This window comes from Elephas maximus, chromosome 17 (assembly GCF_024166365.1).
Source record: "Elephas maximus indicus isolate mEleMax1 chromosome 17, mEleMax1 primary haplotype, whole genome shotgun sequence".
NCBI classification, from domain to species: Eukaryota; Metazoa; Chordata; class Mammalia; order Proboscidea; family Elephantidae; genus Elephas; species Elephas maximus.
In genome coordinates, this window is record NC_064835.1 from 61,531,103 (window position 1) to 61,545,274 (window position 14,172).

Sequence of the window (14,172 nt, forward strand, 5' to 3'; positions counted from 1 at the left end):
TCATTTTGAGAGTACAAAGAACACACCATGGAGGAGGAGTGAGCACATTGGCTCTCAGTACTTAGTCACTGGTGATTTATGGATTTTCCTTTTAGGGTTTTCTGTTAGGATTTAAAGATGTCCTGCCACGGCCCTGCAAGATAGAACTGCCTGGGAGGGGAGTGCACTGAAAAAAAATGGGGACCCAAAGTTAGGAGGAGCTAAGACAGAAGCCAAGGAGAAAGAATGTTTTGAAACTAGGTATAAGGATTTCCTTCAGGGTGTAGGCATCCAAATAAGTACTAAGGAAAGAAATGATATCCTTTCCTTTCTTCCTCAACAGACCAAATAGATGTGCCCACTCAGCTGAGAAGGGGAGCTCTCTCTGCAGCATTGTCTAAGCAGAGGTGGGGTAGAGGGAGAGAAAAGTGGTGGGAGAACAACTTGCTTATGAGCGACTCTGGGTGGTTGGTGTCAAAGCCTTCACTTTGGGAAACCTGTCAGATTGCTGAAGCTGTGACTTTCCAACTTCATAAATGACGATAGATGTAGTAGCACCTTTCTCCCGAAGAGCTACATGGGTTGAAAAAGAAATGTTTATGGAAAGGGACCAGGCAGCAATGCAACATGGGTACTGGACAAGAGCTGAGTGCTTTCACACTGCACTCTGCTCCACAAAAAAAAAAAAACAGACTGGGTTAAAAACTCTAAATCCTTTGACTTTAGGTTAAATAATGGGGGCAAATACAAAGTAATGCCTTGCTTTAAAAGCTGCAACTGGATGGAGAAGGTAAACATTTCTCTAGAATATAACTTAGAACAGCTCCTTGAACTTCCTTCATCTAAGCCACAACCGCTGGTCAAAGATGTTGCACTTTTCAGCAAACAGAACAGTGGAGGTGTCTCTAACACAACCCTTTAACACTGAGGCCAGTGTGTCCATTTTCAGAGACTTGGCATAGTGGAGAACAAAGTAGCAAGGTTTTTTCCTTCCCTGAAATTGCTATGTGGGACTTCACATAGAAACACACAGTCGTGAAATGACTGAAATAAGTTAAGGAATTTGAAAGGCGGAGAAGAATTTTGCAGATATTAGAGACTATTTCCTCCTCAAATAGACACTGGCCTGTTGGGCCCTGCCTAGTTAGCCACAAGGATGATCCAAAAATACCCAAAGCCCACTGCCATCGAGTCGAGTCGATTCCAACTTACAGCAACCCTGTAGGACAGAGAACTGCCCCGTAGGGTTTCCGAGGAGTGGCTGGTGGATTTGAACTGCTGACCTTTTGGTTAGCAGCTAAATGCTTAAATACTGCACCACCATGGCTCCATACAAGTATGATAAGACCCTCCATTTCCCGCCTTGTTATTGTGCAGGAGACGGCACTCTCTTGGCTGCATAGCAAGTAACTACAAAAGGAATGGACGTAAGCCAGCTTGAATGCCATGGGGAAGCTATGGAAAAGATTTTACTTCTGGGGAGGGAAGGAGTTTCCAACTTCTCTTGAAGATTGATAAGCTCAAGTTCACTTTTATTCTTCAAGTCTGTCCTTCATGTCCTGCCAGTGCTGGACTCTGTAGGATGGCTGTGGTGCCTGGTTTGGAACAGAGCGGGATGTAGTGTTAAAGTCTCCCAAATCATTGCCCACGGAGCTGGTGCTGGCGATGTGACAGGAGCAGGAGAACCCCTGCTTAAAAAGATAACTGTATCACCACTTCCATGGTTAGATTTTTCATGGGTGGTGGGCTGACGTGATTGCTGGTGGCAAAAGCAGAGGACCGTGGAGGAGTAGTGACTTCTTCAGGTGGGAGTGTAAGCACACCTATGTCTCCAGTCCCTGCAGTCCTGGGCTTGCAGTCACTTCTCTTCTTGGTCATAATGGTCCCGTTAGTCAGCTTGATGGTCTGTTCTCCCTTGAAGCCCAGGTACTACGTGGGATGAGTGTCTGGTTCCTGAGATTCTTTGGACATCTTGATACCTGCTTTACCCACTTGAAGCGATCTTAGAAAAAGATATTAAAGTTGAAGACATCACCCTAATTTATGAGGCTAGTGACAATGAAAGCACTATGCCTAGTGCCATCCTGGATTTGGTTACAAAATAGAAGTTGGAATCTGTCACTGTCTTCTCAGCAATGCCAGAATATTGTTCTATTGGTGCCTGAGCAAAGAGCTCCTTTGATACTTGATGTTTATATAAGCAATCGCACCTTTTGAAGTGATTTGGAGATGACCAGCCCAATGATGCTGGCCTGGTTTCCTGACAGATGGCCTGTAGTCACCATTGGGCACCCGGGGCAGAATCTGGGGGACGCTGACATCTAGTTTCACGCAGAGGCTGACTTGTACTCTGACTGGGTCACCATCTTGGCTTTTTTCTTTCTTAAGTCTTCTTTAATCTCCAGGTTCTTTTTTTCTTTTTTCTTCATAATTTATTTGTTGAAAGAACTATTAGAGTCTGAATTAAAAAAAAAAAAAAATTCATCCCTATGGTGTTAACAGGTTCCTCCATCCCCTATATTCCCTGTAAATTATTAGTTGGATTTAGAGCAGTGGCTCTCAAAGCATGGTCCCTGACCAGCAGCATCAACATCGCCTGAAACTTGTAGGAGATACTAATTCCCAGGTCCACACCAGAGAGGCTGGCCATCAAGGTCACCATCTTGATGAAGCCAAGCATCCCATTTCTGTGAAGTCATCCATTGAAGTAGCTAGGTAGGCCAAAACAGTTGGAGTGGGGAGGGGTGAAATACTGAATGAAGTAGTGGTTAGTCTATTGATGGGATGGCATGAATGGCATTGCTAGGTTTTTATTTTTTATCAGTGAAAATTTCTGGTGTTTTTTGCATAATGTTACAATAATGGTTAAACAATAGCGAACTTATGGTTAAACAGTTAACTTAGTTGATTTAATGTACCCTGAAAACTATATAAATATGGTCCAATTCCCCCTGCCCTTCCCAGAGAAGTGAGGGGACAAGTGCCCAACGCTCAGACCACCAAACCTTGAAACTTTCCAGAAGACAAAGTAGCTCAGATACGGCAGACCCTCCTGTTTGAGAGATTGGAGTTTTATGTTGCTTACATAATTGGCCAAGGAAATTCTGTGGCCCCACAGCTGCAGCAATGGCTAACAAGTTTCCGTGGAAGGTACAAGATGATGCCTGTTTGCCAGAAGGGGACCCTCCTGATTTTAGTGAAAAGGGCCAGCCTGGGACAGGTCATCCTTGCAGCAATCAAAGCTGATTCAAGCAATTGAGCAGGGACCAACAGGTGGAACCAAACTTTTGTCACCGCATCTGAAATCATGGAGTAAACACAACTTGCCTTTCAAGTTGGAAAATCAAACTCTGTTTTCCAAAGCCCCAGGGAACAAAATCTAAGACAAATTGCTTTTTAACCCATCTTTTTTTTAAAAGAACAACAAAGAACACTTAGATTAACAAAATGATAAATCATGACCACAACTTGTTAGACAACGTTTTCCTGCATATTAACACAGTGGTATTGGAAATTCACTTTTCAGTGGAGGAAAAATGCTAGCTCCTTACTTTGAGAAATAGGTATTGGAATCCTATTGTAAATGAAGATAACCTTGTCTGAAAATGTAACATGCCCACCCAGGGCCAAGTGGGAGAGTGAACAAAGGTGCTGAGGCCAGAACCTACTTGTCCATTCTGCTCTTAATGGACATTAGCGTTGCTTCCGGGTTCAAGCACCTACAAATTATGCTATATAAATATCCTTTTTCATCTTCCCTGGTAACTGGTTGCCATTGAGTTGATCCTGACTCATGGTGAGCCCATGTGTGTCACAGTAGAACTGTGCTCTCTAAGGTTTTCAGTGGCTGATACTTTTCACAAGTAGATTGTCAGGCCTTTCTTCCCAAGTTGCTCTGGGTGGACTAGGACTTTTAATCTTTTGGTTAGCAGCTGAGCACGTTAACTGTTTGCACCACCCAGGTACACATACGCAAAATTCTTATAGGTGTGTCTTAGTCATTTAGTGCCTCTATAACAGGCGGATTTAACAAAGAGAAATTCATTTCTTCATGGTTAAGTAGGCTAAAAGTCCAAATTCAGGGTGTCAGCTCCAGGGGAAGGCTTTATTCACCATCAGCTTTCTCACCAATCTTCCCGCAGACTAGGAGCTTCTCCTCACAGGGACCCCGGATTCAAAGGATGCGCTCTGCTCCCGGCACTGCTTTCTTGGTGGTACGAGGTCCCCCCTCTCTGCTTGCTTCTCTTTCCTTTTTATCTTTTGTAAGGTAAAAGGTGGTGCAGGCCACACCCCAGGGAAACTCCGTGTACATTGGATTAGGGATGTGACCTGGGTAAAGGTGTTACAACCTTACCCTAATCCTCTTTAACGTAACATTACAATCACAAAATGGAGGACAACCACACAATACTGGGAATCATGGCCTAACCAAGTTGACACATATTTTGGGGGGACACAATTCAATCCATGACAAATTGGGAAATCACTGAGTCATACGGTATGTGTATTTTCACCTTTATTAAATAATGCTGCATTGCTTTTGAACAGTTGTTGTACTGCTTTATACTCCCACCAGCAGGATGGGTCCTTGTCTCAGTTACATGGTGCTGCTGTAACACAAATAACAAAAAGGGGTGACTTTAAAGAACAGAAATTTAGTTTTTAACAGTTCTGGAGGCTAGAAGTCCAAATTATGGTCTCAGCCATATTGACTCCTTCCTTGTCCGTAGCCCCAGGCTTTCCTTGGTTCCTTGGCATTCCCTGGCTTGTAGTGTAGAAGATCTTCACGTGGTGTCTGTTTTCTCTCCTGTGTATGTCTCCGTATCTATTCTGTTTGTTGTTTTTTTTTAAGAACTTATTTTATTTGTTGCTGTTGAGAATATACATATAGACAGCAAAACATACGCCAATTCAACAGTTCCTACGTGTACAATTCAGTAACATTGATTACATTCTTCAAGTTGTGCAACCATTCTCACCCTGCTTTTCTGAGTTGTGCCCCCCTCCATTAACATAAACTCACTGTCCCCTGGGCTCCCTATCTAATCTTTCGAGTTATTGTTGTCAGTTTGATTCTATATAGATAGATCTTAAAAGAGCACAATGCTCAAGGCAGGCATTCTTTACTAGTTAAGAGACACTATTGTTTGATTTTAAGAAGCTTTCAGGGGTTTAAGGTTTAAAGATTGTCTCAGGGCAATAGTTTCAGGGGTTCCTTCAGCCTCCATCACTCCAGAAAGTCTGGATTCTGTGAGAATTTGAAATTCTGTTCTGCATTTTCCCATTTTGATCAGGATTCTTCTGTAGAATCTCTGATAAAAATGTTCAGTAATATTCTTTTAGAACTCAGACATGATTAGATTTAGGATCCACCCTGCACTGGGATGGCCTCATTAACATAAAAACCCTATTTACAAACAGGAATACATCCACAGGTACAAGGGCCAGGAGGAATTCAATACATATTTTGGGGGACACAATTCAATCCATAACAGTCCTCTTGGCTGGACTCAAGTCTGCCCTCTTGGGCAGGTGAGGCTGTGAAGGCATGAGGAGGCTGGGTTGGGGAAGACCTTCAGAGCCAATTTAAGGATTATACTAGGAAGCCACTGGTGATTTTGGAATAGGGAAAAAAACGCAAAACAAAGCTTTTAGGAAGTTAAGTTTTTGAAGCTCTCCGTTTGTGTTGGGAGGATGGTAATGGTGGTGGAGTTGGCTTAGGCCAGCAGCAGGACTCAATCTCACTGAATAGAGGAGATCTGTGAGAAGAGGGCACAAAGGAGGATTCAGCAAATGCCAGAGGGGACAGAGAAGCCGAACATCCCAGATCTAACTCTTGTCCTTAATCCAGTTAGACTCACCCTGCTGATGGGGAGGTGAACTGGTGCAACCACTCTGAAAAACAGGGTGGCTTTACTTAGTAATGATGAAGATGCACGTACCCAATGACCCAGCAGTTCCAAAATATACTAAAACGCAACAAACACATCAACAAAACAACCCTAAAAGAAGGGAGGCATGTGTTTCAAGAAGGAAAGAATTGTCGACAGTGTCACATGCAAGAGAGAGATTCATCGAGAAGAGAACTGGAAAGTGTCCCCTGACTTTGGTAATTAGAAGTCTGATAATGAGAACTGTGTGTGACGTGGTTGGGGCAGACATGAGGACACAGTGGTCTGCGGGCTGAGCCGGTGATGGGGAAATGAGACTGAGCGTAGGACGTGCTGCCAGGGTGTTTGAGGACAGACTCGGGCACACAGAAACATTCAGTATATGATAAAGGTAGCATTTCAAGCCAATGGGTAAAGGATACATAACAAATGATGGCATAACATTTGGGAAAAATAATAAAGTTAGATCCTTATCTTACACCATACACCCAATTAAAGTCTAGATGGATTGAATTTTTAGATATAAAAGCCAAAACCAGAAAAGAACTAGAAGAAAATATAAGTATATGTAAACGTAGGGGTGGGAAAAACTCCAAAGCAGTGCTGGGAAACAGGGACGGGAGCATGGTAGACTTCTCTGATGTCCAGCTGCTCCACCCTACTCCCGCCATGTGGTTCACGGCACTGCCACGCCCTTACAGAGCTGGCCTCCTCGCCATGGCCAAATGCCCTGGGGTGGGCACAGTTAGGGTCAGCAGTGCCTCTCACTCTCCCACCTTGGGTTCTGTTCTATAGAACAAATGCAAAATAGTCAATGGGGAAACCAAATGCAGCTGTATTAAATCGGTAAGGAGCTAGAAGCCCTGCGGTAGATTCTTGAATTGGCCCTCTTAACCTCCTTTTCCCCCTCCTAATTGGAGAGATTGGAAAGACAAAAACCTTCTTTCCCTGAATCCCTTGCTACTAGAGTTGCAGATGTGAACTGGATTTCACCAGTTAGCTATACTGTGTCACACTTGCTGGGAAACCTGCATCCCAACACTGGGAAAAGATGTCAGTAGAGTGGGAAACCCCCCAGGCTTGGAGACAGTGGGACCAGGGATCAACAGCAGGACTCGTGACAGTTGGATCTTGGGGGACTTCAGAGCTGTGCTCCCCATCCCTCCTCCCTTCCTTTTCCTTGGTTCACACAGAACAGCTGAATGACCGTTCTCCTACAGCAAGCCAGAAAGGCTCTCAAAGTAAATACAGAATGTGCTTTGTGATAGCTAATGTGGCATTAGGGCTGGACAGAGAAATAGTCAGTACTCCAGCCAACTCCCAGTGGACTCTGGACAACAAGACGCAGCTTCCCCACCCTATTTCCTCCATCAGGAAGAATCCTCAGCTCCCAAACCTGATCCCTGCTTCTGCACCAGCCCAGGGTGACACCCACCCTCAAATTTATGCATGAAAGGAAAACCGAAAACTAAAATATCATGAGCTAAATGTCCAAATGAAACAAAACCTGACTGGGTAGAAACCAGCGGGAGTGAGAAGGACCGCTAAAGAACTTCTAATGAAAAATACAGAAAGGTTTATATTTGGTAAAATTATTTAAGGGAAACCTCAAGCGGAATAAAAATGGCATGTAGGAAATACTAGAGGGGAAAATGGAATAAGAAGACCTGGATCTATCTTATAAAAGTCAAGGAAAGGGAAAAAGAAATAAGACATTAAACAGGATGGCAGGAATAATATGAAACAAACCAGTGATCACAACTAATATGACGAGTAAAAAGTGTAGCTGTATTTTATTTTCAAGAGAATTTTTACACCTAAAAATGATAAAAATATTATAAATAAAAGGATTAAATTAAAAAATTTCCAAATTCAAAAATAAAGAAAAGAGGAGGGCAATATTTATTTTAAAAGTAACAAAAATATTAAATGGTACAGAAGGGATATTCTTACTTTTTAAATATTTTATTGTGGTTTGGGTAAAAGTTCACAAAGCAAATTAGTTTCCCATTCAACAATTTATACACATTTTGTTTCGAGACATTAGTTGCAGTCTCTCAATGTGACAGCATTCTACCCACTTCCTCACCAGTTTCCCTGTTTCCATTCACCCAACTTCCCCGGCTCTTCCTGCGTTCTGAACGTTGGTGTTGGGCAAATGCTGCCCTTTTGTTCTCATGTGGCTGATTATTCTGAGGAGCATGTTCCTCATGGGTGTTACTCTTCACTTCATAGGTCTGTTTATTGTTTGGCTGAAAGGTGATCTCTGGGAGTAGGTTCAGTTCCAGGTTTGAAGGGTGTCTAAGGGCCATAGTCTCAGAGGTTCTACCAGTGTCTATCAGACCAGAAAATCTGGCCTTTTTTATGAATTTGAATTTTGTTCTACATTTTTCTCCCACTCTGTCCAGAACCTTCTTTTGTGACCCTGATCAGAGCAGTCAGTAGTGGTAGCTGGGCACCATCTAGTTCTTCTGGTCTCAGGCTAATGGAGACTGTGGTTCGTGTGGTCCATTTGTCCTTTGGACTAATTGTTTCCTCGAGTCTTTTATTTTCTTCACTCTTCTTTGCTCCAGACAGGAAGAGACCACTAGTTCTATCTTAGATGGCCACTGGAGAGCTTTTAAGACCCCAGTTGCTACTTACCAAAGTAGGATGTAGAACATTGTCTTTATGGACTATGTTATGCCAATTGACCTAGATGTCCCCTGAGACTATGGTCCTAAGCCCTCAAGCCCAGTGATTCAGTCCCTCAAGGTGTTTGGTTATGGCCAAGGAGTTTTCATAGTTTTGCTCCCGTACTGGGTTTATGCTCTATATGGAAACCCTGGTGGCATAGTGGTTAAGTGCTACAGGTGCTAACGAGAAGGTTGGCAGTTTGAATCTGCCAGGTGCTCCTTGGAAACTCTACGGGGCAGCTCTACTCTGTCCTATAGGGTCGCTATGAGTCAGAATCGACTCGACAGCAGTGGGTTTGGTTTTGGTTTTTTGGATGCTCTACTATATACATGGATATACTTGCAGTACATACAAATAAGTATGTGGAAATATCCTCTGCCAAACCTATATATGGTAGTGGATGTACTTCCATATGCCATCCCACACCTAATCAGCATACATATATATCTACCTATGTATCCACTTGTAAACTATTGTTATTACTGTCATTTCCAAGCTGCACTGAAGGGAATGGCGAAAAGCAAGGGTCCAGGAATTGACAGAATACCAGTTGAGATGTTTCAACAAATGGATGCAGTGCTGGTGGTCTATGTCAAGAAATTTGGAAGATGGCGTCTTGGCCAATTGACTGGAAAAGAACCATAATTGTGCCTATTCCCAAGACAGGTAATCCAACTGAATGCCGAAATTATCAAACAATATCATTAATATCACACACAAGCAAAATTTTGCTGAAGATCATTCAAAAGTGGCTGCAGCAGTACATCAACAGTGAACTGCTAGAAATTCAGGACAGATTTAGAAGAGGATGTGAAACCAGGGATATCATTGCTGATGTCAGATGGATCCTAGCAGAAAGCAGAGACTGCAGAAAGATGTTTGCCTGTGTTTTATTGACTATGCAAAGCATTCAACTGTGTGAATCATAACAAATTATGGATAACATTGCGAAGAATGGGAATTCCAGAACACTTAATTGTGCTCATGAGGAACCTGTACATAGATCAAGAGGCAGTTGTTGGGACAGAACGAGGGGATACTGTGTGGCTTAAAGTTAGGAAAGGTGTGCATCAGGGTTGTATCCTTTCACCATACTTATCACTCTGTATGCTGAGCAAATAATCTGAGAAGCTGGACTACATGAAGAACGGAGCATCAGAATTGGAGGAAGGCTCATTAACAATCTGCGTTATGCAGATGACACAACCTTGTTTGCTGAAAGTGAAGAGGACTTGAAGCACTTACTGATGAAGATCAAAGACCACAGCCTTCTGTATGGATTATACCTCAACATAAAGAAAACAAAAATTCTCACAACTGGACCAATAAGCAACATCAAGATAAATGGAGAAAAGATTGAAGTTGTCAAGCATGTCATTTACTTGGATCCATGATCAACGCCCATGGAAGCAGCAGTCAAAAAATCAAATGATGCATTGCATTGCGCAAATCTGCTGCAAAGGACCTCTTTAAAGTGTGGACAAGCAAAGATGTCACCTTGAAGACTAAGTTGCACCTGACCCAAGCCATGGTATTTTCAATCACATCATATGCATGCGAAAGCTGTACAATGAATAAGGAGGACTCAAGAAGAACTGACGCCTTTGAATTGTGGCATTGGTGAAGAATGTTGAATATGCCATGGACTGCCAAAAGAACGAACAAGTCTGTCTTGGAAGAAGTACAACCAGAATGCTCCTTAGAAGCAAGGATGGTGAGACTGCGTCTTGCATACTTTGGACATGTTGTCTGGTGGGATCAGTCCCTGGAGAAGGACATCATGCTTGGTAAAGTAGAAGGTCAGCAGAAAAGTGGAAGACCCTCAACAAGATGGATTGACACAGTGGCTGCAACAATGCGCTCAAGTATAACAAGCATTGTGAGGATGGCCCAGGACCGGGCAGTGTTTCTTTCTGTGGTACCTAGGGTCGCTATGAGTCAGAACTGACTTGACAACACCTAACAACAACAGGATGGCAAAACTGACCAATTCCCTTATTAGGGTTCCATACACCTTATTTGCATGGTCCCACACCCCACAAGGATGCCATGCACTTTATTTGCATTACTAGCAAGCTATCCAATCCCCTCGTGGGCCACAAGCACGTTATTTCCATAGCCCCACCCAGTCATTTGGTGGGAGTTACAAGACCATGGAGAGAAAGGCTATATAAAACCCATCCATTGCACAGCAAGGCTTTAAACAAGAAGCTAAATTTCCTGCCTGAAAGGTGAGGTAAACCAGTTGCCATCAACTATGATTCATGGTGACCCCATGTGTATCAGAGTAGAACTCTATAGAGTTTCAATACCTGATTTTTCAGAGGTAGATCACCAGGCCTTTCTTCTGAAGCACCTCTGGGTGGACTAGAACCACTGACCTTTCAGTTAGCAACCAGGTGCTTAACCATTTGCACCACCTAGGAACTCCAAAAGGGAAGGTGGACCCTGAAACATGGAACTGAAGACGTACTCAGAGAATCCACAGAGGGGACTGTGGAAGAAGAGGGATCGAGTTCATCTTTTATGTTCTTCCTTCCATGACTGCGAGTCCATGGGCAAGTAATATATTTCCTGAGCCTCAGTTTCCATATCTGCAGGATGGGGACGATAATGCTCTCCTTGCAAGACTGTTGTGAAAGAAGTCGTGTATGCACCAAGTACAGTGCCTGGTGCCTGGAGATGGCTGTGATCGTTGGGGACTTTCCCAGCATGCTTCTATTCCCCACTCCCTGGCACTGTACCTCCCTCCTGTCCACAGGTGATTCTTTCTTTTCGCCTCACTTCTCATTCATTGCCTTTCTCTTCTCTTTTCCTGCCTCCCTCCAAACTTCCTTCCTCCCACTTATTCCCCCACTTATTTCTCACTCAACCTATCTTTCCCATTTTCATAAAAGGAATGAACAGAAATGAAGCCAAAAGTCAACACAAAACTTAGAAAAATCACAAAGTATAAAAGATCCTCCTGCAGGGTTCGGTTTTTTCAAATGCCTACTTTGTTTTGCTTCTCAGTATTCTTCTCTGTGAGAAGCCTTGGTGGCACAGTCATTAAGTGCTTGGCTGCTAACTGAAAGGTCTGTGGTTCAAACCCACCAGCTGCTCTACGGAAGAAATATGTGGTAGTCTGCTTCCATAAAGACTACAGCCTTGGAAACCCTATGGGGCAGTTCTACTCTGTCCTATAGCATCGCTGTGTGTCAGAATAGACTCAACGGCAGTGGGTTTGGTTTTGGTTATTTTTTTCTGAGGAGTTAGGATTTGAGATTTCCACAGCTGGGGTGATGAGGGATGTGGCATGCCATCCTTAATCTCAGGCCGATGGAGGAAAGAAGCAGGATGTCTGACATCTTTTCTGAGGATTGCCTGTTTTAAAGGAGCTGGTTCTCCCCTGGTAAATGCCTTGACCCCATTTGTGCTTGGACAAGCTAAACAGGGCAAGTCATAAACCTCCCTCGGATATACTGATTAGATAAGCCAATGAGAACCATGGAAGACTGCAGACTTTAGATTAAAAAACATAAACCAAATGTTACTTTTACAGTGTCTGTGAATAGACAAAGACTTTTTGGTTCTAAAATGGTTGGCTGGTGAGGCAATAGAGGTGGAGCTATGTTAACAGCAGAGGGAAAAACAGGAGAGGTGGGTGGGTTCTGACTGCAAGGCCCACCCTAACAGGACTGGATTCCAGGGCCCAGGAGCAACAGATCACTGCTCTAGGGGTGAGTATAAAAACCCAAACCAAATCCATTGCCTTCGAGTTGATTCTGACTCATAGCTACCCTACAGGACAGAGTAGAACTGCCCCATAGGGTTTCCAAGGAGTGGCTGGTGGATTCAAAATGCTGACCTTTTGGTTAGCAGCCGAGCTCTTAACTGAGGTGAGTACAATGGGTTTTAAATATATGGAGTGACAGCTCGGTGGTAAGTTCTAGTTTGGGGATGGGAGCGAACAAACCAAGTAGCCCTAGCCCACTGATGGTCAGGTGAGATGTTGTTGCTGAAGGTCTCTGCCAGATAAGGGACCATCTGACTGTTGAAGTTAATGTAAACTATTCCAGCACAGTAAGAGACAAGTAAGAGAATGATGAAGTTGTCCTGCAGTGGTGTTGCTGTTCTGTGCTCCCTGGCCCCACCTCCAGTTTCCTCTCCTTCAGCATTTGGGTAGCTTTGAACAGCAAGCAGGGAGTGTATATGTGCGTGTGCGTCTGTGCAATGTCAGAATTCCAAAGTGAGGGTGTGAGATTTGTTTCTAGTAATGTTCTTGGCACAGAGGGCTTACCGCTCCTCTTCAATCCCATGCTCTTGAGCCATGGAATTATAGAGGTTGGTCTTGTGCCTGCTGGATGCTTCTTCCATTTCAGTAAGGGCTATTTACAACACCTTCTCGGAAAGTGCAGGAGTCGAGAAAACATGGGACTTAGATCAATCCCTGTGTCAACTAACCTTTCGGGACTGAAGAAAGCATCCTTTTACTGAGAATCTTGTTCTTGGGGTCCTTATGGAATAAGAGCAAGGACTAGGCAAAGAGCCAGGGAGTTATTTCACACGGGCTCCTCCTTTTTCTCTTTCCTTAGGTGTGCGGGCTGTGTAGTTCTTGTGTGTCAGGACTCCTGGAGGTCAACTGGCTGTCCAATGAAAGGGCCGCCCAGCCCTTGCTGAAATTCTGGCTGAGAAGCCCAGAGCCCTTAGCTTTATGATCTCTCACTGCTTTTTAAAATGTATTCTATGGGGCTACGTATTAGTCAAGGAGCCCTGGTGGTGCAGTGGTTAAGTGCTCAGTTGCTAACGGAAAGATTGGTGGTTCGAACCCACCAGCTGCTCCACGGAAGAAAGATGTGACAGTCTGCTTCAGTAAAGATTACAACCTCGGAAACCCTATGGGGCAGTTCTACCCTGTCCTACAGGGTTGCTGTGAGTCAGAATGGACTTAAAGGCATACAACAACATTAGCCAGCATTCTCCAGAGAAGCAGAACCAACAAGACACACACACACACACACACACACACACGTATGTGTATTTTTATACATACCTACATACTACACACACGTACAGCGAGAGAGAGCAGCCAGCAAGTCCAAAATCTGTAGGTTAGGTGATAGGCTGGAAACTGTCAGAATGCTGATGTTACAGTCTTGAAGCAGAATCCATCTTCCTCCAGAAATCTGTTTTTTTTTGTAAGGCCTTCAACTGATTGGATGAGGCCCATCCACATTGTGGAGGGTAATCTGCTTCAGTTAAGGTCAACTGATTATAAGTATTAATTATGTGGAAATAACTTCTGAGCAACATCTAAACTAGTGTTTGACCAAACAACTGGGCATCATAAGCCTGGCCAAGTTGACACATAAAAGTAACCATCACAGTGGTCAGATTAACCAGAGCAGCCAACCGAGTGGCGTACTCATGGGGAAATTTGCCAGAAGCCAAGACCATGTAGAAGGAGGGTGGGCATTGTCAGAAACTGGCAAGGGGGTCACCTCTGGGGAGGCAGTTCGGGGCAGGAGGGAGAACCATTTTCTCTGCGTTCTCTTTTGTACCTTTGTACAAAAGGTATGCGTATGTTCGTATGTTCTACCTATGTAGCTGTCCAAAAGTATAAGTACAATAATAACATTAAAAAAAT

The 14,172-nt window shown here is 43.7% G+C and overlaps 1 pseudogene; it reads right to left on the reverse strand.

The window, feature by feature from the left end:
- Window positions 1–1,511: 1,511 nt before the first annotated feature.
- LOC126060278 (adaptin ear-binding coat-associated protein 1-like) lies at window positions 1,512–12,902 on the reverse strand (annotated as a pseudogene).
- Window positions 12,903–14,172: the final 1,270 nt, after the last annotated feature.